This window comes from Triticum urartu, chromosome 6A (assembly GCF_056163025.1).
Source record: "Triticum urartu cultivar PI428250 chromosome 6A, HENAU_Tu73, whole genome shotgun sequence".
Classification (NCBI taxonomy): domain Eukaryota; kingdom Viridiplantae; phylum Streptophyta; class Magnoliopsida; order Poales; family Poaceae; genus Triticum; species Triticum urartu.
In genome coordinates, this window is record NC_141878.1 from 578,763,069 (window position 1) to 578,786,031 (window position 22,963).

Genomic DNA, 22,963 nt, shown 5'->3' on the forward strand with positions numbered 1-22,963 from the left:
TGTTGTTAGATGAGAACTATGTATGCACTTTGGTTTTAATGTGATGATGAACTTCTATTAATTTGGACACTTAATTATATATAATGCACGCAGATGAACCGGCAATGGATGTACGGTGACAGACACACCCACGAGTACATTAAGGGCGTGCATGAGTTTCTCGATGTGGCTGAGGCAAACAAGCAGAATGGTTTTATGTGTTGTCCATACACTGAATGTGGGAATATGAGGTCTTACTCTAACCGGAAAATCCTTCACTCCCACGTGCTTTACAAGGGTTTCATGCCACACTATAATGTTTGGACGAGGCACGGAGAAATAGGGGTTATGATGGAAGACGACGAAGAAGAGTACAATGACAACTATGTGCCCCTGAATACGGTGATGCTGCAACGGGGGGAGCTGGTGAAGATCAAGAGGAACCAGACGATGTGCCCAATGATGCTGCAACGGGTGAAGCTGCTGAAGATCAAGAGGAACCATACGATGTGCCCGATGATGATGATCTCCGCCGGGTCATTGTCGATGCAAGGACGCAATGCGAAAGTCAAAAAGAGAAGCTGAAGTTCGATCGCATGTTAGAGGATCACAAAAAAGGGTTATACCCCAATTGCGAAGATGGCAACACAAAGCTCGGTACCGTACTGGAATTGCTGCAGTGGAAGGCAGAGAATGTTGTGGCTGACAAAGGATTTGAGAAGCTACTGAAAATATTGAAGAAGAAGCTTCCAAAGGATAACGAATTGCCCGACAGTACATACGTAGCAAAGAAGGTCGTATGCCCTCTAGGATTCTATAGGGTCGAGGGATCGAGGGTCGAGGGTTCCAGGGTCGTCGAGGGTTCGAGGGGTCGAGGATCGCCGAGGGGTCGAGAGAGGTTTCCTAGTGTCAAAGTATTGAAGAAATCCATGGCTTCATCATTAGCCGGAAGTAACCAGGGCATGACGAAGTCCTCCAAAGTTATTTTAGAATGGTGTCCCGGATAGGATAATTTGCCTTTTTGTATGAATTTCAGCAAAGGCCTTCCAAATAACGATATTTGGAAGGTTTTTGCTGAACTTTGTACCAAAAAGCGAATTATCTTATCTGGGACTCCGTTCCAAAATAACTTTGGAGAGCTTCATATCATCATGCACCTGTTACTTTCGCCTAATGATGAAGACATGGTTTTGTTGAATCCTTTGACACTAGGCAACGTCCCGACCCCTCGGCGATCCTCTCGAACATGAGAGGAAGAAGAGGATAAAAAAAGAAGAGGAAGAAGAAAAAAAAAGAGGAGAAGAAAGAATAGAGGAGTTTCTCCTCTATTCTTTCTTCTCCTCTTTTTTTTCTTCTTCTTCCTCTTTTTTTTTATCGGGAATGAGGGTCGTCGAGGGTCGCCGAGCGGTAGAGGAGAAACCCTAAATAGAAAGTATCGTCGGTGTGAGATACATGTACCGTCGGTGTCGGACACTACATCCACGTCCCACAAGTGGCGCGGGCTTCGACACCCACGTCACTTGTGGGACGTGGATGTAGTGTCCGACACCGACGGCCACATGTATCTCACACCCACGATACTTGCTATTTAGGGTTTCCTCTATCGCTCGGTGACCCTCAACGACCCTCGTTCCTGATAAAAAAAAGAGGAAGAAGAAGAAAAAAAGAGGAGAAGAAAGAATAGAGGAGTTCTTACAAAAGAGGAGAAGAAAGAATAGAGGAGTTCTTACACTCCTCTATTCTTTCTTCTCCTCTTTTTTTTCTTCTTCCTCTTCTTTTTTTATCCTTGAAGCGTTGTCGAGGCGACCCCAAACCCTAGAGAAGCAGCGTCGAGGCCACCCCAAACCCTAGAGAAGCAGCGTCGAGGCCACTAATTAATATTAGTTCTATGTTTTTGCCACTAATATATCCATCTGTCATGTTTGAATAATAATTTCCATGTTGTCAATATTTGTAGAAACTATGGACACCGCCCGAGACGAAGTACAAGAAGAGTTGTTGGGGGACATAATCGCACGAGGAAGTGATGCCATCTGCTCGTTGTTTCTCAACGACACCGATGGTCTGGAAGCAGCTGGCTATGATTATGATGGCTCCGGTGACCTAATGCCGGTGCAAGAAGGAGACCGTGAGGACGGCTCCGGTGACCCAATGCCGGTGCAAGAAGGAGACCGTGATGACGTCTCCGGTGACCGAACCGAGTCCGGCCAGGTATATATATTAGTTAAGCTTCTGCTGACTAGCTAATTGATGCATTCATTGTTTTGGTATGTACACATATTAATTAAGTCTTTGTTCTTTTCTCTAGCCCTCCGGATCGAGCACAACTTCGGTAAAGAGACGAGGCCCGAAGAAAAAGTTGAGCTCGGATGAAAAGTTTGAGATCATAGCAATCGCGCCCGACGGCCAACCGATTGAACCCCTCCGGACAAAGAGCGCATTTGTTGTTCAGTGCGGGGTTTTGGTTAGGGACAAGATCCCGATCAGCATCCAGCAATGGTTTAAGCCGACTACAGAAGACTCTGAAGTGTCTTATGTCAATGATATGCAGAAAAATGATCTTTGGACTGAGCTGAAGTCAAATTTCACCCTACCGCCAGAGGATAATCCAGAGAAGCCAGTTAAAGAGCAATTAATCAAGTCTTTTGCTCTTAAGAGGATGGCAGAACTATTCAGGAGGTGGAAGAAAGAGCTGAATAAGTTTGTAAAAAATAATGAGACACCAGAATTCAAGGGCAGATATGAGAAGATCAGAGATCACTGGCCCGCATTTGTGTCCCACAAGACATCGGAAAAGAGTAAGAAGATGTCGGCGACAAACAAGTAAAATGCTGCGAAGAAGAAGCATCACCATCGCACGGGGTCAGGTGGCTACCTCGTAGCCCGGCCTAAGTGGGCCAAGACTGAGAATGATCTGGTTGATAAAGGGGTCGAACCAGAGACAATTAACTGGCCAGACCGTTGCCGGACTTGGTTCTTCGGGGCTGGCGGAACCTTGGACTCTGTAACAGGGAAGTGCATTTGGACGAATGATCAAATGGACATACCAGTCAGGAAGCTTCAGCAGTATATCGAAGCAGCGCAGCAAGGGACGTTCTTTCCAGACAGAGAGAACGACGAGCTCACAATGGCCCTCGGGAATCCTGAGCACCCTGGACGGACACGGGGCACGCCAGGCTCCATTCCGTGGAAGGTTGGGTTTCCGGACGCAGGCAGTTACAAATCCCATGAGAGGAGGAAAAAAGTACAGCAGACCCAAATGCAGGCGCTGCAAGCAAGGGTACAAGCGATAGAGGAACGAGAAGCAAATCGCAGCAAACGTACTGCCGAAGCTTCCCCCGAAGCTACCCCGCCATCTCAGCGGAGAAGCAGCGTGGCTTCCACCGAGCTGCTTCAGCCGGAGCATGCCTTGACGGCTCCTGCCAGCTATCCCATGGATGCTATCACGGAGTCTCAAAATTGCCACCTTATGACGCAATGGATGAATTTGAAGGTCAAGGCGGCTGTTGGCTCTGTTTATCCTACTGAACCCGGCGCAACTTTTCACTGCCGGCCGATTCCAGAAGGATATGCTAGGGTGATGGTGGATGAAATAATGGAGGGATTTGAGGACCTCCAGCTTGACCACCCTACCGGTGAAGGGGAGACTAGGCTGGGGTCTGCTCTGAAGACTCCATGCCTATGGCGGAAGGAGCTCATCAACCTTTCGAACTGGACGCCTCCGCCTCCTCCTCCTCCTCCGGCAAGTCAGGGCACTCCGCCTCCTCCTCCGGCGAGTCAGGGCACTCCGCCTCCTCCACCGCCTCCTCCTCCGGCGAGTGACGATCAGGGTACTCGACCGGCTCCTTCTCTAGTGCGTGGCGGCACTCCGCCTCCTTCTCCGGCTGCGCCGACGCGCCCGAGCAGCCAGCCTCCTCCTTCTCCGCCTCGTCAGCAAGGGCGGAAGAGACCTACCGCCGCTCCGGCTGCTCCGGCGCGTCGTAGTCCTTCTCCTCCGCCTCGTAAGCAAGTAAAGAAGACAACCGCTCCGTCTGCTCGGCCGGCGTCTAGCAATACAGCCAGAGGCGGGAGGAAATACAGATTTGGTCCTTCTCTGAAGACTCCACAGAAGTTACCATACGAGAGGACCCCGGAGGAGAACGCCGAGATCGCACGAGAAGAAGTGAGGAACTACTTTGAAGGGGTGAAAGCAAAGAAACATCCACCTCCGGAGGAGAAGGTAGATCCGGTGAAAGCGAAGCGCACTCTGGCCGCCCTGACAAAACCACCCAAGTCTCCGCCGAAAGGAAACTATGAGCGCATTATTGGAAAGGAATTTGCCGAAGCGGAGCGGTCGGGAAGTACTGTCAGTGATCAAAGGCTGAAAGAACGACGAGCTGGGAAACAAATTGCCCAGCTCGGCGAACAAGCGAAGCAATCGTGCTCCCCGCTCAAGGTGCCTAGCGACAACATCGCTAATGATCCAAGGATGGTGCCCGATTATAGCAATCTTGGCGATTACCTGCCCGACGATGTACATTATGATTTCATCGAGGTGCAGATACAAAGATACGAGTATGGGAAGCCTCTCGTCAAAGATGAAAGATCTCTATCAACGATGATGCGAAGATTACATGATTGGTACTTGAAAATCTGCAGAGACTCTAGGGGGGAGGAGTATTTTTTATGTGAAAGTTAAAAAGGAGCATGACCTCGTTGGAATTGAACTGTTGCATGTTCCATTTGAGGAGTGCACATGCATGCATGCACAATCTCTCTCTCCTCTCACGCCTTCTCCCAGCTCTCTCTCCTGACACTCTCTCCTTCTCTCACCTGCATGCACACTTGCAGGTTCTCTCTCTCACTTCATTAGAAAAAGTGTTCTCTCTCTCCATCTTATTCATTCGTTCCGGTAAGGGTGTGTTTGTTTGAGATTTTTTTAGTGGCTTCTGTGGCTTCTGGCCCGAAAAAGCTGGAGCCCAAACAACATCCATTTTTCGAGCCGGCTCCAACGAAGCCCTAGGTTGGGGCACTCCAAAATTTAGGTCCAAAAGCCACAGCTGCCATTTCGGGCTTTTCGCAGTAGGAGCCGGTTTCAAAAACACAAAAGATAAGTTTACCCTTCCACCATTTACATAACCCAAACTGCCACTGAACGGTTCGTTCTCATCCTCCTCACATATGTCTCGACAGAGAACATTCACCTAGGTTTCCCTCTCGTCCCCCGCCGGCGCCGGTGGCGAATCTCCGACGACCGGAGCCCCTTCGCTCCACCGGCCGGTGGAACGGATCGACCCGTCCCCGAAACTCCTCATCACGAGCTTCCCCTCCGTCCAGTTCCTCTCTCCTCCCAACGCTGCCGGCTCGCCCCGAGCCTCTTCGACTCCATCACCGCCGCCCGGGCCTCTTCGAATCACCACATTGCCGGCTCGCCGTGCTTCAACTCCAGTGACGCCGGCCCAACCCTCTGCAATTTCAACGCCGTGTAGCATGCACGTTTATGTGCCGTTCGTGTCTGGGCTGGTTCGTCGGTGTGTGCTCTGCTACTGCCTATGTTGTGTGTGCGTGTTGCGAATTTCCTCTGCTAGTGCTACTGATATGTGATGCAAATTTCATAGATTATTTTCCAATTTGAACTGCTACTGTTAAACCTACCGGCAACTACTACTGCCGTATGATGAACTGTTGTTGTCATATGTGCTAGATCAACCAGGTCCTTCATTCCCATTGCCAATCAGGGCTTAATGACACAGCTTAAAGCAAAGACGGGTTTGTGTTCGGTGATGATGGCCAGAGTAGTACTGTTGTATTTTCACCATAACTATTGGGTTCTCATATGTCCAATATATGTCAAATTTATCCGAATATACTATTAATACCATCAACTAGTGTAATTTCAGTTCAATTATGTGAAAAATAGCCATCTACAACAAAAACAGCTCTTAATCGGGTCATTTATTGTTAAACCAGTACAATCAACACTTAAACCCAATCTACAGAACAACATGGATGCTATGGTCATTTCAACGTGTTTCAGTATTAGCCACAACTGCTACAACATGACTACCAAACGACTACACCTCAACTCCAACCTTTCAGCCACAGCTAGCAGCTACAGCCGCTCCTTCCAGCCGGAGCCGTTCCAGCTGTAGCCGGAGAAGTTGCAGCCCAAGCAAACACACCCTAAAGCTGGGTCACCTGTCTCACCGCTGGCTCACTGTCGTTCCTCACCCGTGAGACGCTAGGTGTTGAAACGAAAGAAGAGGGGTGAGAGTGCACAACATGCAAAAGTGAGTAGAGGGAGCTATCGGATGCAAAGCCTTTTTGATAGCTTTTTAAGAGGTATTTTCACAACCGGGTCGACATGTCAACTCCTGCGCTTAACGAGGTACCAAACTACTAATGGTTTCCTTGGTTACAGTGAGTCGCACAAATCTCGATGCGCCATTTTCTGAATGAATTGTATAGATAAAGGGGCGCCTAGGCACCCGTGATCTAAAAATCCACTCTGATGTTAGAAATGAAATTATGTCTATTTGCTTGTACGTATCCGATATATCTTGTTCACTCCTGGTCCGGACCCACTACGAATTCGTAAATCGATATAATCCACATCCAGTCATTATTCGCTCCGCTTTGAATTTGGCAAATAAAAATGTTAAATGGTATTGAAAAATCATGATCTTATCCGACCATATCTATTTACATTCTTATATATAAGAAAAGTGTTAATGTCTTGTATCAAAAGAAATATTCATATATTTTAAAAACCGGAAATGTGGCTCCATGTGGTAGCTACATGTGGCTCCAATTTTTATCTCAAACTTATTTTGGACCATGAAAAATAACTCTATAACGAAAATATCGTGACTTTGGACCAGCCAGGCAAGCAAAAAAGCAATTGTGCCAAGAAGGCAAGCAAAAAGACTAAGAGAGGTGAGAAAGGACCATTTCTACACAATGCAAAGACACTTGTGTCAAAAAGGTAATGGAAAACAACGAGAAGTAAGAAAAAAAGTCATTTATATACAACAAAAATGCACACCAACAGTTCCTTTACCATCTGCACATTGCTTCTCTCCAACAGACAACAAACATCACCGATGTCTACTCAACAAGCCTTAGTTTGCTCCAGGCTCACACCTCTATTTCAGCATCGGTGAAGATGTGCATACTGCAAGAACCGGGCTGCGCAGGCAGGAGCAGCCTCTTGTTTCCGTTGCCCAGCATCGTCATGACGTCGTGCATGGTAGGCCTGTCCTCCGCGACATCTTGGATGCACAAGAGCGCGATCTGGATGCACCTCATAACGTCCATTTCAGGGTACTCCTCGCCTAGCGAATCATCCACAAGCTCGTCGCACCTCTGCTCTCTCCACAGTTGCCATGCCTATTATGCAAACAGAGTATGCGTTAAAACTAGTGACCTTCTTCATGGTCGCCAGGTCTATTAGCCAAACATATTAGTTGTGCGTTCAAGAAGTATGTCTTGCAATCATATGTACAGGTCATTTTTTTTTTTTGAAAAAAGTTCAAAGAGATGAGTAGTTCTTTTTCGTGACAAAAGGAGGTGATAGTTAACTAGGTATAGGGATTATATATAGAGATTGAACCAGATCGCACATAATAATTGCTGGCTTTGTAGAGGGACATCTGAAGCAATATAATGTGTGGATTCTTTGTTTTTGAAATGTTTTATTTTACTCACATATTTCCTGAGTTCGTATGATCTTCCAGATAATTGGTAGGAACCGATGGCCCTCTTCCCACTTATGATCTCGAGAACTAGGATGCCGAAGCTGAAAACATCTGACCTTGTTGAGTACACACTCTGGGAGCAGTATTCCGGTGCGATGTATCCACTGTAATAAAGCAATATATGCCAGCAAGGTTATTATAAATGATCATGGTTCACAGCAAAAGAAATATCATGGAAAGACGATAGGCGTGACATGCGCTCATTTGGTCAAATCAGTTCCATTGCTGTTTGAACTTTTTCTCTTTTGTATTTGACAACCCCATCAGTATTCTTATCATTGCAGATTTGCAAGAAGATCACCGAAGGGGGGAGAAGTTGTAGATTTAGTTGACTTAAGTATGACAATGCCTTGAATAAGTCAACACTAATACAAGTCATAGGTGTGCAGAGATTCATGAGTCAACCTATTAGTTTGTGTAATAAGTTTTGAATGCATATACACAAATAATATTATGTTTCCATCTCCATGACCTATACAGTGCGACAGTATATATCTATGTATTGCATACGCTCAAAAATATTAACACCATCTCCTTTAAATATACGTCATGTAATTTTGATGAATCATTTGAACTCAAGTTATTCTCAACTTACAAGGTACTTAGCTAGCTAAATAAATATTCCCTTAATTATCTTCAGTAAGATTCACTTACTAACAAAATATAAGTCTGACCTAACATGTGAAGCTCATAAAAATGAAAACCTTACAATGTTCCCATAGCTGTCGTTGTATTTGATTCCGTCACATTGGAGAGGCATATCCTTGCGATCCCAAAGTCCGAAATTTTTGGATTCATTTCATGATCTAATAGGATGTTGCTTGGTTTCAAGTCTCTGTGGACTATGCACTCATGCGCGTAGTCATGCATGTAGAGAAGGCCTTCTGTTATTCCTTCAATTATGTGGCGACGCACGGGCCAGCTCTGCTTTGCTCCTGCCCCTAGTGAATTACAATTTTAAATGTGAACACAGAGATACAGTTTTTTTCACTAGAATAAAGAAATAGAATATATTTCTGCCTTTTGTTATTTTTGCGTGAAAGTAGAATGGCGTTATCTTTTGTTTTTCCCAGGGAAAAGTGAACGTACCAAAAATGAACTCTTCCAAGCTACCACTTGGCAAAAATTCATATACAAGTATCCTCTCCTTGCCTTTGATGCAGCATCCAAGAAGCCTGACCAGATTCTTGTGCTGGAGGCTGGCTATGAGTTTGATTTCGTTCATGAACTCACGGAATCCTTGAACTGAATTCGGAGAAAGTCGTTTGACCGCTATGTCCTGATCCTGAGTCAACCGACCCTAGTGAAGTGTACATGTATTTTTACATGAGAGATCAATAGATGACTAATGCTATCTTGAGAGGAAAATTTTAACATGCTCCCTCTTACCCTTTTTTTGACATGTGAGGGAAGAAGATAAGAGTTAATCAAACCACTACTAATGAGATCAACGGCTCAGATCTATTACATGTGAAAAGAGGGGGTAAGAGGGAGCATGCTAAAACTGCTCATCTTGAGAATATGGTAAATGTAAGAATTATGCATGGCAATCAATATGCTTGTTCACGATGCTATATTCAGACGATTTCTATTTAAAAAAGTGTCCTTTCATGTGCATGTGTCATTGATTCTTCGAGGGGACAAAATAAATCTCTATTAGATATAAGAAATGAAGTCACATATGATTTTTTTTAAATCTTTGAATTAATTAAAAAAATAAACAAGCGCAAATAGAATTGAAATTTAAGATTACAAAAACTAAAAGGAGTGTTATTTTGTCTCAGTAAGGCTAACATTCACAAATGTTGATTCAAGTAAATGCCATTACCTTGTAAACATGACCAAATCCACCTTCTCCAAGTTTATTCTCTTTTGAAAAGTTATCAGTAGCACTTCTTTTCTTCGAATATCTGAATAGTGAAAACCTCGAGTCGCTTTCACTTACAATTTCCTTTTCAAGGATGACTAGATCCCTATGCAATAATAATTCTACCCAAGAATGGGCAGGTAAGTTACATATTCATGTGAAAGAAAGTGAAGAATAAGTCGATGCAAAATAACACAACAACAATATACCTCTGACTTTCTTCACAATACATGGCCTTAGGAGCAATCCTAAGATGAGCAAAACTAGAAGAGGAACTCCAAATATGACAATCTTAAGCACCCCGCTCATTCCATCTTGCATAAATGTATGGAAAAGAGAGAGAAAAGTCAATATGAAAAAAGACGGCAAATAAGTAGTACTCCCTTTGTCCCATATTAATTGTCACTCCAACAGATGCATTTAGCACTGAAATATATTTAGATATATCTGTTTAAACGACAATTAACATGGGATGAAGGGAGTACATTTTAGGGACTTTCGAACAACATTTGTTTCCCTTTTGCTTGGATTAGAAAATTATGTTCAACTGTGCGTATGGTTTTCTCCAGATTTATCTACATATCTATAAACTTCATATTTCAAGGTACCAATGTATTATCTTCGTATCTAAACAAATATAAGACAAGTAATTCTGGACCAAGGGAGTATAAGTGTTCCTTCAAAATTAATAATGCAAATGCAAATTGTAAGCAGTGAAGCAGCACGTACTTTTCGGCATGTCGATCTTGAGTGTCGTTTGTCTCCTCGAAGAAGAGTTCCTTCTCGTATCGCAGATTACACCGAACTCCAATGAGCCTGCCCCCGATGAGGAATGAAGAGGGCTGGCCCTGGCTGCTGTCGTTGCTGAACAGCTTCCTCATCTGCCCGATGATGCCGTCAAGGCAGCTCTTGCACTGTGGCCCTGTGAGGTCCAACTTGCACTGCACCATACCATACACCGTGCTCACGCCCTGCTCGCCGAACCCTGCCTCGCCGGTCGCATACAGCAGGATGGTCGACCTGGGGCTGCCGGAGGTGGCCAGGCCGGCCATGCTGTTCATCAGCTTCACTACCCTCTCCAGCAACATCTCCGCCGCCTCAGTGCCCTTGACTGAGTTCATATTATACCCGGACCATTCCGGCTCGTTGCTGACGCTCGAGAGGGACTGCTCGTCGTCAGTGAAGCGGAGCATGTACTGGTCGTAGTAGACGACGGCGTTCCGGGTCCGGCAGAGCCCGTCCACGTCATGGAAGGCGGCTGTGAGGCCGTCGGTGCACTTGGCGCCGGTGTAGTCGCCGCGGCAGAGCACTTCGCCGTAGACCTTGTCGGGCGCCTCCCCGGAGCTGCCCTTGGCGAAGCCTGACGCACCGGCACGGGTGGCGAGGGCCGCTCCGAGATTCCGCAGGTTGTACCCGTAGCTGCTGCTTGCCGTGTACGTGCCGGCGGTCTGGTTGCAAATTGTATTCAGCGGGCTCACCGTGGAGGTAGCGTCAACCCTCGCCGTCGGCGGCCACAAGGCGAGGAGGAGGAAGAGGGGGAGGAGGCACGTTGGCATGGTGATGACTGGTGAGGTACGTACGTTCGAGAGCGTTCAACTGGTAGGCTTGGAGCCTTTGAGTGGAAGTGGGAGCTTGAGGCTGTCTAATATACCGTGACGGCGGAGATAAGTCATTGATACTTCAGGATCTCTTCTCTCCCTCTCCGTACCCCCCCCCCCCCCCCCCCCCGACCGGGGCGGCCCTCCCTCCCCTCGCCGCCTAGCCCCCACCTCCCACCCCTCCTCCCGCCGCTGCCGCAGGCTGGCGTGGCTGGGCGTTGCCCGCGCGGCGCCGTGGCGAGGCGGGCGGTGGCGGCCCTCTTCCTCTCCCCCTCGCGGTTCCCCAGCTCGGGCGGCGGTTTCCGGCGACGGTGCGCCTCGGCGGGCGGTGCTCCAGTGTAGATCGGGCGCAGATACGGCGGCGGCGCGGCCCTTTGGCGATGGGGGTTGGCCGGCAGAGTCCTGCAGGCCCAGATCTAGGCCCTTTTGGGCCCGATCTGGGTCAGGGCAGGTTGGTCTGGCCTCCGGCTGGGCTGGCGGGATGCGGTTGTTGGGGTCGGCGGCTCTGCGCTGCGTCGGGTGCAGCGCGGCAGCAGGAGCTTAACGGGCCTGATCTGGGCCCGGCTAGGCAGGGGGTCCGGCGTGCTCTCGCGCCTGCGGCCGGTCTGCTACGGCTTGTGCCAATGGAGGTTGTCCCCTCCCACGTGGCTGTGGTGTTCCCGGTCCCTATCGGCGGTGGTCTCGTTTGGTTCAGCCGGCCTCGCAGCATCTGTGATGGAGAGACAACGGTGGTGTCCTCGTGACTATGGTGGTGCAGGTTGGTGGGCGGTTGGCGTGGTGGAGCCGCCGGTTAGTCCTGGGTTGTGGGTATGAGGGGTAGGGCGAAATCCCTCTGGGTCCGCCCGGCACCGACGCGGTGACGCCTGCGGGCACCATCAACCTTCTTGAAGGGCGTCAGGAGTACCTCTCGCCTGCTTCCCTCAGTGTACCGGGAGAAATCCTAGGATTCGTCCGGGCAGCAGCGTCGTCGTTGTCGCAGTCCTTCTTGAAGATGTTGCTTGGTTCGCAGTGACTCGATGGCATTGGAGCGTGGTGGATGTTTCCGGTGGGCGCAACGGTTGCGGGATGCTTCAGCTTTGGTTCATCCGGTGCTGCCGGCATTTCTTTCTCTTGCTTTTCTCTTGTTTTTCTTTTGGGCATGATTGTGTTGTTTGCCCCAGCGTCGAACTTCTGGCTGTATCGGGTGGGTGCTATATTGATATAGCAGGGCGTAAGCCTATTTTGGTAATATACCGTGACCAACTATTTTTTCTTTAAAACAAGAGGACCTCCCGTCGTGACCACCTAATAGAAAACTGTACTTCGTGCATTTTTATTTAGTCCGTATATTAGCTTTGGTCAAAGTCAAATTTTATAATTTTGATAAAGTTTATAAATAAAAATATTAATATACACAATAACAAACTAATACCATTAGATTCATTATTGAATGTACTTTCACATTATATAGATTTGTTATGGTAAATATTTATATTGTTTCCTATAAACTTGATTAAACTTTATGAAGTTTGACTTTAATCAAATCTAATATGCAGAGTAAATTAAAATAGAGGAAGTACTAATTAAGTTGCTTGATGGGATGTACTGTGCTTCTTTTATACAAATTGTCAGTTTAAGAGTGACATTGGGCACTTCGGAACTTGCCGCTAGTATTCCGAGGACCAGAGCAGAAGTTTTGTGACTCTGGCCTTTTGTTCTTTATGGAAGAATGAACCTCAATTCTGCCATATGGAGATGCATACTCCATTCTGGATTAATAATTGGACATGGACTATATACAATTCTTGAAGTCAATGTTCCATATGAATGAATAAAGTGCTCCATATGAATGGATAGGTAACCGCGCGCTACGTACTGGATTGGATTTGGACTACTTCTCCTCTACCTCAAGGTGGTTTCCGCTCTCGTTTCCCCAAGTATTTTAGTGGTCAGTGATTTGGCCACGGCCGCGCATGGCGAAACTTGGACGCGATTTTTGTCCATAACTAAGGGAAACGCTATCTTTCAGCCGGCTGAAGACTCGCGCGTATCCGTCACCTCTGTGACCGCCCGATTTGATTTTAATTATGCAGGGCATAGGGCTACGCGAGACAGACCAACAAGTTTGCAACATTGGGCATGTTGCAAACTTAAATTTGTAACACATGCTCTGTTGAAAACTTATGAAGCCCCAAAGAGTAGCCAGCGAGTATATAACTTGATCATTTTTCACTGAAAAAACTTCTGCAACATCATCCTTGTTGCAAAAAAAAAAAAATCCTTCCGCGACATCATTTATGCTACAAAAACGTGAAAGATGGAAGAAAAATATGTAACATGACCTCTGTTGCAAATATTTTTCTTGCAAAAATAACGCTTAAGAAAAGAACGCGTGATGTGAAAAGAACCGTTTTGGGTGGTTTTGCAATGAAGCCGTTGTTGCAGAGTGAACATCGCAACAACCAGCTTGTTGCAATTCATGACACACGTTTGGGGAGATCTAATGGCTCTTTTTTTGTCAATCGGATGGCTCTAGAGGCCACTGATGCTTTCGTTTTATCCGCCGGAGGACGTAGCGACACCCCATAACTAAAGGACCCCAATATACATCCGATGTCAGAATTTTAGCATAAAAAAAATTGACGCCCTCAAGTACGTCGGATCCGGCCCGATCAAACACATGACAATTACCCGCTGCAGCATGGTAGTTCTTCTAAAAAGCTTTTACACTACATGGCAATTTTTACTTTAGAAGATGGAAAATCCTATACAGAAACATTGCAATTTTATCAATTTTCGCATGGCAAATCTGATCGTCAGGTTTTTAGCGTAAAACATCTAACTCAGTTTTTAACATTTAGGTAACTAAATCGAACGAGATAGCACCGATTTTCCTGTAAATGGATCTGTTGTCAGGGCATTTTAGGGCTGCCTTGATAGGCTCTTGACGCTTGATTTTAACCCTTGCATTTTTTCACCCGCTGCACTAATTCTCTTGCCATCCTACTATTTTGTTATGTAATTTGTCTTTTAAGATTTAGAAAGATCTTAAATAGCTAAAAATAAACAATAATTACTAAGCATTATCTTAATGAACTATCCGACTTCTTTTAATTATTACTCTTTTCATTCCAAATATAGTGCGTCAGCCATGACATTTGCTTTGTGGGTGAAGGATATTCCTAAATCATAATTCAAAATAACCTCGACACAACGTCATTGCGTGAGATTAAGATCTTGATGGGTGAAGATATACTTTGGACTCTGATGATCCATGTATATATATTTCGCAATGGTTAGGTAACGGCGCCATGTATTAAGAGCATAGACTACAACTGCTAGTTCTAAATTGTGTATTGGATAATTATCCTTATGTGGACACAAGTGATCAGAAGCATATGCAATCACATGTCGATCTTGCATCAGAATGCAACCCAGTCATTGTCGCGAGGCATCACAATAAATTGTAAAGTCTTTGTGAACATGTGGGGGCACAAGTACGGGGGTAATAATCCGTCTTCTTTTCAATTCCTGATTTTTTTTCTCCCACTATGGTGTCCACTTAGACATTTTACCATTCTTGAGGAGTTCAGTCAGAGATTTGACAACTTTGAAAAAATTCTTGACGAAGTGGCAGAAATAGCTTGCTAGACCATGAAAAATCGTAACTTTCATAATCGATTCAGGTGGAGCCTAACTAAGAACAACCTGAACTCTCTTGGAATTGGCAGCAATACCTTCCGCAAGAATTATGGGGCCTAGATAGGTCACTTCTGGTAACCAAAATTCGCACGTAGGGAATTTGGCATATAGTTGATGCTCTTAAAGTTTCATCAATACCATAGTTGAAATAAAAGTTGATCTTTAATCTTGACCACTATAATTCTTGTTATTGTATAATTAACGGAGCAGATTATTTACTCTACATACCGATGCGTCTTCTTTATCGAAAAAAATACCGATGCGTCCATGGACATACGGGATCTGGCCGTCTAACCATTTCCCTCGAATAGGCAGCAAATGCAGACATTAAGGATGGGCTAGACGGACTTAGAGGACAAATCACATAAGCTGTGAGGACACGTGTCCAACTCAACGCTTCTTCAAGTTTGCTTCCGGTTTGACGGAAAACGAACATGAGGACTGGTCGGCGGACGACTAGTGAATTGCGTTGAATGACAAAAAGTGTTCGGACAGTTAAACACAGGGTTTAGGGTTTTGCGTGGGTGGTTGACATCCAGCCTCACGTCTCAATATATAGATGATCACAATTACAATTATATATGTATACGAATACGTGTACAAGGACAATATACTAGACCCTACTTTACATGCCCCCTCAATCTGAACTCCATACAAGATTCAGATTGGTTCTAAAACGGTCTAGCATCTGTCTAGTAGCGGGTTTAGTAAATACATCCGCTAACTGATCATCTGTAGAAATAAACCTGACTTCCAGTTCACAAGCAGCTACTCGTTCTCTCACAAAATGGAAATCAATCTCAATGTGTTTGGTCCGAGCATGAAATACTGGATTCACCATTAGGTAAGTTGCCCCTAAGTTATCACACCACAATATAGGAGTGCGCTGCCGTGGGACTCCAAGTTCTGTGAGAACTGAGTCTATCCAAATGGCTTCAGCCGCACCATTGGCCAATGCCTTATACTCTGCCTCGGTGCTTGATCTCGAGACTGTGGGTTGCTTCTTCGAGCTCCATGATACAAGGTTAGGTCCAACAAATATAGCAAAACCACCAGTGGAGCGCCTATCATCAACACAGCATGCCCAGTCTGCATCGATAAATATACTCACTCCAGTAAATCTGGACTTACGAATCCGTAGTCCCATGTCTAGCGTACCTTTGACATATCTCAGAATACGCTTGACTGCTTCCCAATGATCCTCCATTGGCTGAGACAGGAACTGACACACTTTGTTCACTGTGAAGGAGAATCAGGACGAGTGAGGGTCAAATACTGAAGTGCTCCAACCACACTGCGACACCGAAAGGAGTCATCTCTACCCAGTAGTGCACCACTATGACGTGAGAGACTCTCGGAAGTAGCAAGCAGAGTGGAAGTGGCCTTGCAGTTCTCCATGTTAACGCGATGAAGAAGACCCAAAGCATACTTTTTCTGCGTCAAGGTCATGCCCCCTGAATGAAAGGATGCTTCCAAACCAAGAAAGTACTCGAGGCGACCCAAATCTTTGATGGGAAAGCTAGTAGACAACGACTGCATAAGACGATCCACCACGGCGGGGGTAGAGCCAGCAATCACAATATCATCAACGTACACCAGCATGTATATCTGTATTTTACCCTGAGAGAAGATGAACAGAGATGCATCTGATCTGGAGGCAACAAAACCGAGCCGCGAAAGGAGCTGACTCAAACGAGCATACCAGGCATGAGGCGATTGCTTGAGACCATAAATAGACCGCTGAAGTTTGCAGACATGAGAGGGATAAGTGGCATCCTCGAACCCAGGTACATGTTGCTGCTCCGACGCCTCCTGATGCGCCCGACGTGCATGTCCCGCTGCCCGAGGCAGGCGCGGCGCCCGATGGCGCGACCACGGACGCGGCTGGGTCGCCACCCTCTCCCGGCACAGCTGGGTCGCCACCCTTGCCCGGTCCGTCGCCCGGGCCGCCATCCTCACCTGGGCCGGACACCATCGTCTCTCGGCCTGTGTCGCCCCTTGCTGATACCAAGTTAAACACAGGGTTTAGGGTTTTGCGTGGGTGGTTGAAATCCAGCCTCACGTCTCAATATATAGATGATCACAATTACAATTATATACGTATATGAATACGTGTACAAGAACAATATACTAGACCCTACTTTACACGACCACGCCCTTTACTGGCACTTTAAGGGACCGCATTGGAGATGCCATAGCCCTGAATTCTGCGTCACGTGTGTATAAATATCTCCTAAACTCGTGTTATTTTCCAGACAATTCATATGAAGCCCTTCTCCCACTTACAATCTCGAGAAGTAGGATGCCCAATATGAAAACAACAGATTCTGTTGAGTAAATATTATGAGAATAATAGTCCCGTGATGTATCTGCCAGAATGAAATAAATTCAGCCTTCAAATAATTGTTGAAGTATCACAGGGAAATGACTGGCGATGCATATTAATTTGACTAGTCATCTTCAATGTTGAGTGTTGACCGCTGATCTGAACTCTTGATTGGATATTGTGCTAGAGAATGAAGCTCAACATTTACTCAAGACCGGAGCAATATGGGATTTTGAACACTTTTCAGCTACACCAAGGCCGGAGCCGCAGATGATAGCATTCAGGGATGCGCTTGAAGTTTGTGGCTTGGTAGACTTGGGTTTTTCGGGGGTCCCTTTCACCTATGACAATAAGAGAAGCGGCACGAACAATGTCAGGGTGAGGCTTGATAGGGCCGTTGCAACAAATGAGTGGAGGAATCTATTCTCTTTTGCCTCTGTACATCATATTCTTAGTCCTTGTTCGGACCATGTGGCAGTACTGCTCAAAGGTGAGGCGGATTCAGGACCGGTTGGGCCTAAACAACACCGGTACGAGATTTTCTGGGAGCGGGACTCCACGCTGCCGGAGGTCATCAAGAATGCTTGGGAGTCTGTTGGAAATGTCCAAACTTTGGAGCAGCTGCGAGAGGTGCTAACCAAGACGAGATGGTGTCGCTTGGGTCTTGGTGCAGGAAGTTCGGAAATGTAACAAAGGAGTTAGCTAAGTCCCGATCACAGCTCGAAGAGCTCATGCATATGAATGCGGACAGACAAGAAATAAGGAAAGTGACAGACAGGATGAATGATCTTTTGTACCAAGAGTAGATGATCTAGCTCCAAAGATAGAGAATTTCATGGCTTAAGGAGGGCGATCGCAACACAAAGTTTTTTCATAGTAAGGCAGTGTGGAGGGCTCGAAAAAACAAAATCAGGCAGTTAACAGATAATATTGGGGTGGTCCACTCAGATTTGGTATCTATGGGTAAGTTAGCGAATGAGTATTTTCGTGATATCTTCACATCGAATGTTAACCTTGATGCAGGCCATGTGGTTGATCTCTTTGAAGCACTAGTCACAGAGGAGGACAATAACAAGTTGTGTGCTCCGTTTAGTGATAAGGAAATCTCTGACACACTCTTTCAGATAGGACCACTTAAGGCGCCGGGGCCCGATGGTTTTCCGGCCAGATTCTTTCAGAAGAATTGGGCGACTCTCAAGGATAGTGTGATTACGGCCGCTAAGGACTTCTTTGCGACGGGGGTGATTCCAGAGGGAGTTAACTCCACGACAATTGTCCTCATACCGAAAGTTGCTAATCCTACAAAGTTGTCTGAGTATAGGCCAATTAGTCTGTGCAATGTGATTTACAAGGTCATATCTAAGTGTTTGGTTAATAGGCTCCGTCCTCTCTTGGACAACCTAATCTCAGATGAGCAGAGTGCGTTCATACCGGGTAGGATGATTACTGATAATGCGCTAATTGCCTTTGAGTGCTTACACTACATCAAGCAGGAAAAGGATCCCACAAAGAGCTTTTGTGCATATAAGCTTGATCTCTCCAAAGCATATGATAGGGTGGACTGGGGATTCTTGAGGCAAGTGATGCAAAAGTTGGGGTTCTCTCAGCGATGGATAGACTGGATCATGACTTGTGTCACATCGGTGAGATATTCTGTCAAATTAAACGGAACTCTCTTGGACTCATTTGCACCGACGCGTGGGCTTCGGCAAGGTGATCCCCTTTCACCATTCTTATTCCTATTTGTGGCGGATGGTCTTTCTGCGATCCTAAAAAAAGAGTGGCTTCTGGTCTTATTACTCCGGTGAGAGTATGCAGGCGAGCACCAGGTACATCTCACTTGTTATTTGCTGACGATACCTTGTTGTTTTTTGAGGCAACTAGAGGTCAGGCAGAGAGTGTTAAGGAAGCCTCTAGACTTGTATGGTATGGCCACTGGGCAAAGTCTCAAATATGAAAAATGTTCCATGTTCTTTGGTTCTTCTTGTTCGAACACAGTTCAAGATGAGGTTCGGCAGGTGCTGTGTGTGCAAAGTCTGGTTTTTGAGGAGAAGTATTTGGGCCTACCTACTCCTGAGGGACGCATGTCTAAGGGGAAATTCCAAAACCTTCAGACAAGCTTGACAAAACGCCTTATTCAGTGGGGAGATGGTCAACTTGCCCAGCCCAGAAGGGAGGTATTAGTGAAAGCTGTTGCACAGGCGCTGCCAACTTATATCATGGGGGTTTTCAAATTGCCATTTTCAGTATGCGATGATCTTACAAGAATGGTTAGAAATTTTTATTGGGGTTCAGCAAAAGGGAAAAGAAAGGTCCATTGGAGGGGGTGGGACCATCTCATGCAGCCAAAGGATAGAGGCGGTGCAGGTTTTCGAGATTTTTGGTTGTTTAACCAGCCGCTTTTGGCTCGGCAGGCGTGGAGATTGATCTCTAGGCCGGACAGTTTATGTGCACATGTTCTGAAAGCAAGATACTATCCAGAGGGCAAGCTTGAGGATATGGTTTTCACCAGAAATGCATCCTCTTCCTGGCAAGCAATAAGCCACGAGTTGGATTTGCTAAAGAAGGGTTTGATTTGGCGTGTGGGCAATGGCAGGAGCATACGAGTTTGGCACGACAACTGGATCCCGAGGCCTTTCTCATATAAACCCATCTCATTGCAAGGCAAATGTCGTGTGCGCTATGTCTCCGATTTCCTGAATGAGAATGGATCCTGGAAGGTGCAGTTACTGTCGCAGCACTTCCTTGTCGCGGACGTTGATGAAATTCTAAAGATTAGAGCTTCTCCGAGGCAGGCCAAAGATGTTATTGCATGGGGGCCCAATAAGCTGGGAGTGTTCACAGTAACAAGTGCTTATATGCTGGCATTTGATGAAGCACATAGAGAAAGGGCGTCCTCATCTAGCTCTTCTCCAGACGGGAGTAGAGCTTGCTGGTCTTACATATGGAAAAGTGTGGTGCCTCCTACTGTCAAGAACTTTGCTTTGCGAGTAGCGACTGATGGGCTTCCCACTTGGCAGAACAAGCATAAAATTGGACTAGAAGTGTCTAGCACCTGTCCAGTTTGTGGTTTTGAAGAGGAAGATAATTTTCACCCCTTTGTGCGTTGCCAGTTTGGGCGAGACTTGTATCTAGAGATGGCCAAGGTATGGAGGTTACCCAGTATTGATAATCTGATAAATAGTGGGAAGGAGTGGCTGCTAATTTCCCTATCACCATTAAGTGAAAATTGAGGGAAGCATGATGCTTATGACCCTTTGGCGTAGCTGGTTTGTCCGGAATGAGATAACACATCAAAAACCAGCCCCACCACTGGAAGGTTCGGTTCGCTTCTTGCAAAGCTACCTGGAGTCGCTGCTGGCGGTCAAATTGAACTCCAACATGGACTCGATTAAGGGCAAGTCCGTGGTGGTCTTGGGTTCTTTGCCTTCACCGGGAAGAGCTGCATCCCTGGAGGTCAGATGGTCTAGACCGAGCACGGATTGGGTTAAACTAAATATTGACGGGTCCTATGATTCTTCTGGAGCAGATGGAGCTGGAATGATCCTCCGGGATTCAAATGGTGACATTATATTCTCAGCCTGCAGAGTTTTGTTTTCTTGCAGAGATGCTCTGGAAGCAGAGTTACGTGCATGCATGGAGGGGCTTTCGATATCTATTCAGAGGTCAAATCTTCCTATTGTTGTTGAGATGGATTCTTCGAAGGCGGTGGCCATGATCACTTATGCTGGCAAGGATCGTTCCATTTATGCTTCTCTTATTAATGAGATAAGATATCTTGTTAGTCTTCGATCTACTTGTATTACTTAAGTTTCGCGAGTTCAAAATAAAGCTAGTGATTGTCTAGCTGCCTTTGGGAGAGTGGAGAGTAGAACTACGACCTGGATTGGGTCAGGTCCTCCGAAGGTGGTAGAGATTGCTAAAGATGATTGTAAAGACTTGATTATTGAGTAATACAAGTATTTCCCCTGCAAAAAAAACATTTACTCAAGACAAAGAAAAGATATGCAAATTTCTCAAATAGATTTGACTTGAATAATGGGCACAATACTCACGTCTTGTATGGATTTTTTCATCATCCTGCAAGTTGTATGATTCTTCTGTTGGAAATATGCCCTAGAGGCAATAATAAAAGCATTATTATTATATTTCCTTATTCATGATAATTGTCTTTATTCATGCTATAATTGTGTTATCCAGAAATCGTAATACATGTGTGAATAACAGACACCAACATGTCCCTAGTAAGCCTCTAGTTGACTAGCTCGTCGATCAACAGATAGTCATGGTTTCCTGACAATGGACATTGGATGTCATTGATAACGAGATCACATCATTAGGAGAATGATGTGATGGACAAGACCCAATCCTAAACATAGCACAAGATCGTATAGTTCGTCTGCTAGAGTTTTTCCAATGTCAAGTATCTTTTCCTTAGACCATGAGATCATGTAACTCCCGGATACCGTAGGAATGCTTTGGGTATACCAAACGTCACAACGTAACTGGGTGACTATAAAGGTAGACTACGGGTATCTCCGAAAGTGTCTGTTGGGTTGACACGGATCAAGACTGGGATTTGTCACTCCGTATGACGGAGAGGTATCACCGGGCCCACTCGGTAATGCATCATCATAATGAGCTCAAAGTGACCAAGTGTCTGGTCACGGGATCATGCATTACGGTACGAGTAAAGTGATTTGCCGGTAATGAGATTGAACGAGGTATTGGGATACCGACGATCGAATCTCGGGTAAGTAACATATCGATTGACAAAGGGAATTGCATACGGGGTTGATTGAATCCTCGACATCGTGGTTCATCCGATGAGATCATCGTGGAGCATGTGGGAGCCAACATGGGTATCCAGATCCCGCTGTTGGTTATTGACCGGAGAGTCGTCTCGGTCATGTCTGTTTGTCTCCCGAACCCGTAGGGTCTACACACTTAAGGTTCGGTGACACTAGGGTTGTGAAGATATGTATATGCAGTAACCCGAATGTTGTTCGGAGTCCCGGATGAGATCCCAGACGTCACGAGGAGTTCCAGAATGGTCCGGAGGTAAAGAATTATATATAGGAAGTGCTGTTTCGGCCATCGGGACAAGTTTTGGGGTCACCGGTATTGTACCGGGACCACCGGAAGGGTCCCGGGGGTCCACCGGGTGGGGCCACCTATCCCGGGGGGCCCCATGGGCTGAAGTGGGAGGGGACCCAGCCCAAAGTGGGCTGGGGCGCCACCCCCCAAGGGCCCATGCGCCTAGGGTTGGGGGGGAAACCCTAAAGGGGGCGCCCCCTTGCTTGGGGGGCAAGCCCCCCACCCTAGGCCGCCGCCCCCCCTAGTAGATTCCATCTACTAGGGCCGGCGCCCCCCCCTAGCACCCCTATATATAGTGGGGGAGAGGAGGGACTTGATACACCAGCCCCTGGCGCCTCCCTCTCTCCCCGTTACGTCTCTCTCTCGTAGTATAGGCGAAGCCCTGCTACTGTGACGCCCTGCATCCACCACCACGCCGTCGTGCTGCTGGATCTTCATCAACCACTCCTCCCCCCTTGCTGGATCAAGAAGGAGGAGACGTCTCCCGTCCCGTACGTGTGTTGAACGCGGAGGTGCCGTCCGTTCGGCGCTTGGTCATCGGTGATTTGGATCACGTCGTGTTCGACTACATCATCACCGTTCTTTGAACGCTTCCGCACGCGATCTACAAAGGTATGTAGATGCATCTGATGACTCGTTGCTAGATGAACTCCTAGATGGATCTTGGTGAAACGAGTAG

The 22,963-nt window shown here is 46.4% G+C and overlaps 1 pseudogene; it reads right to left on the reverse strand.

The window, feature by feature from the left end:
* Positions 1-7,095: 7,095 nt before the first annotated feature.
* On the reverse strand, positions 7,096-11,138 carry LOC125512953 (cysteine-rich receptor-like protein kinase 15; annotated as a pseudogene).
* Positions 11,139-22,963: the final 11,825 nt, after the last annotated feature.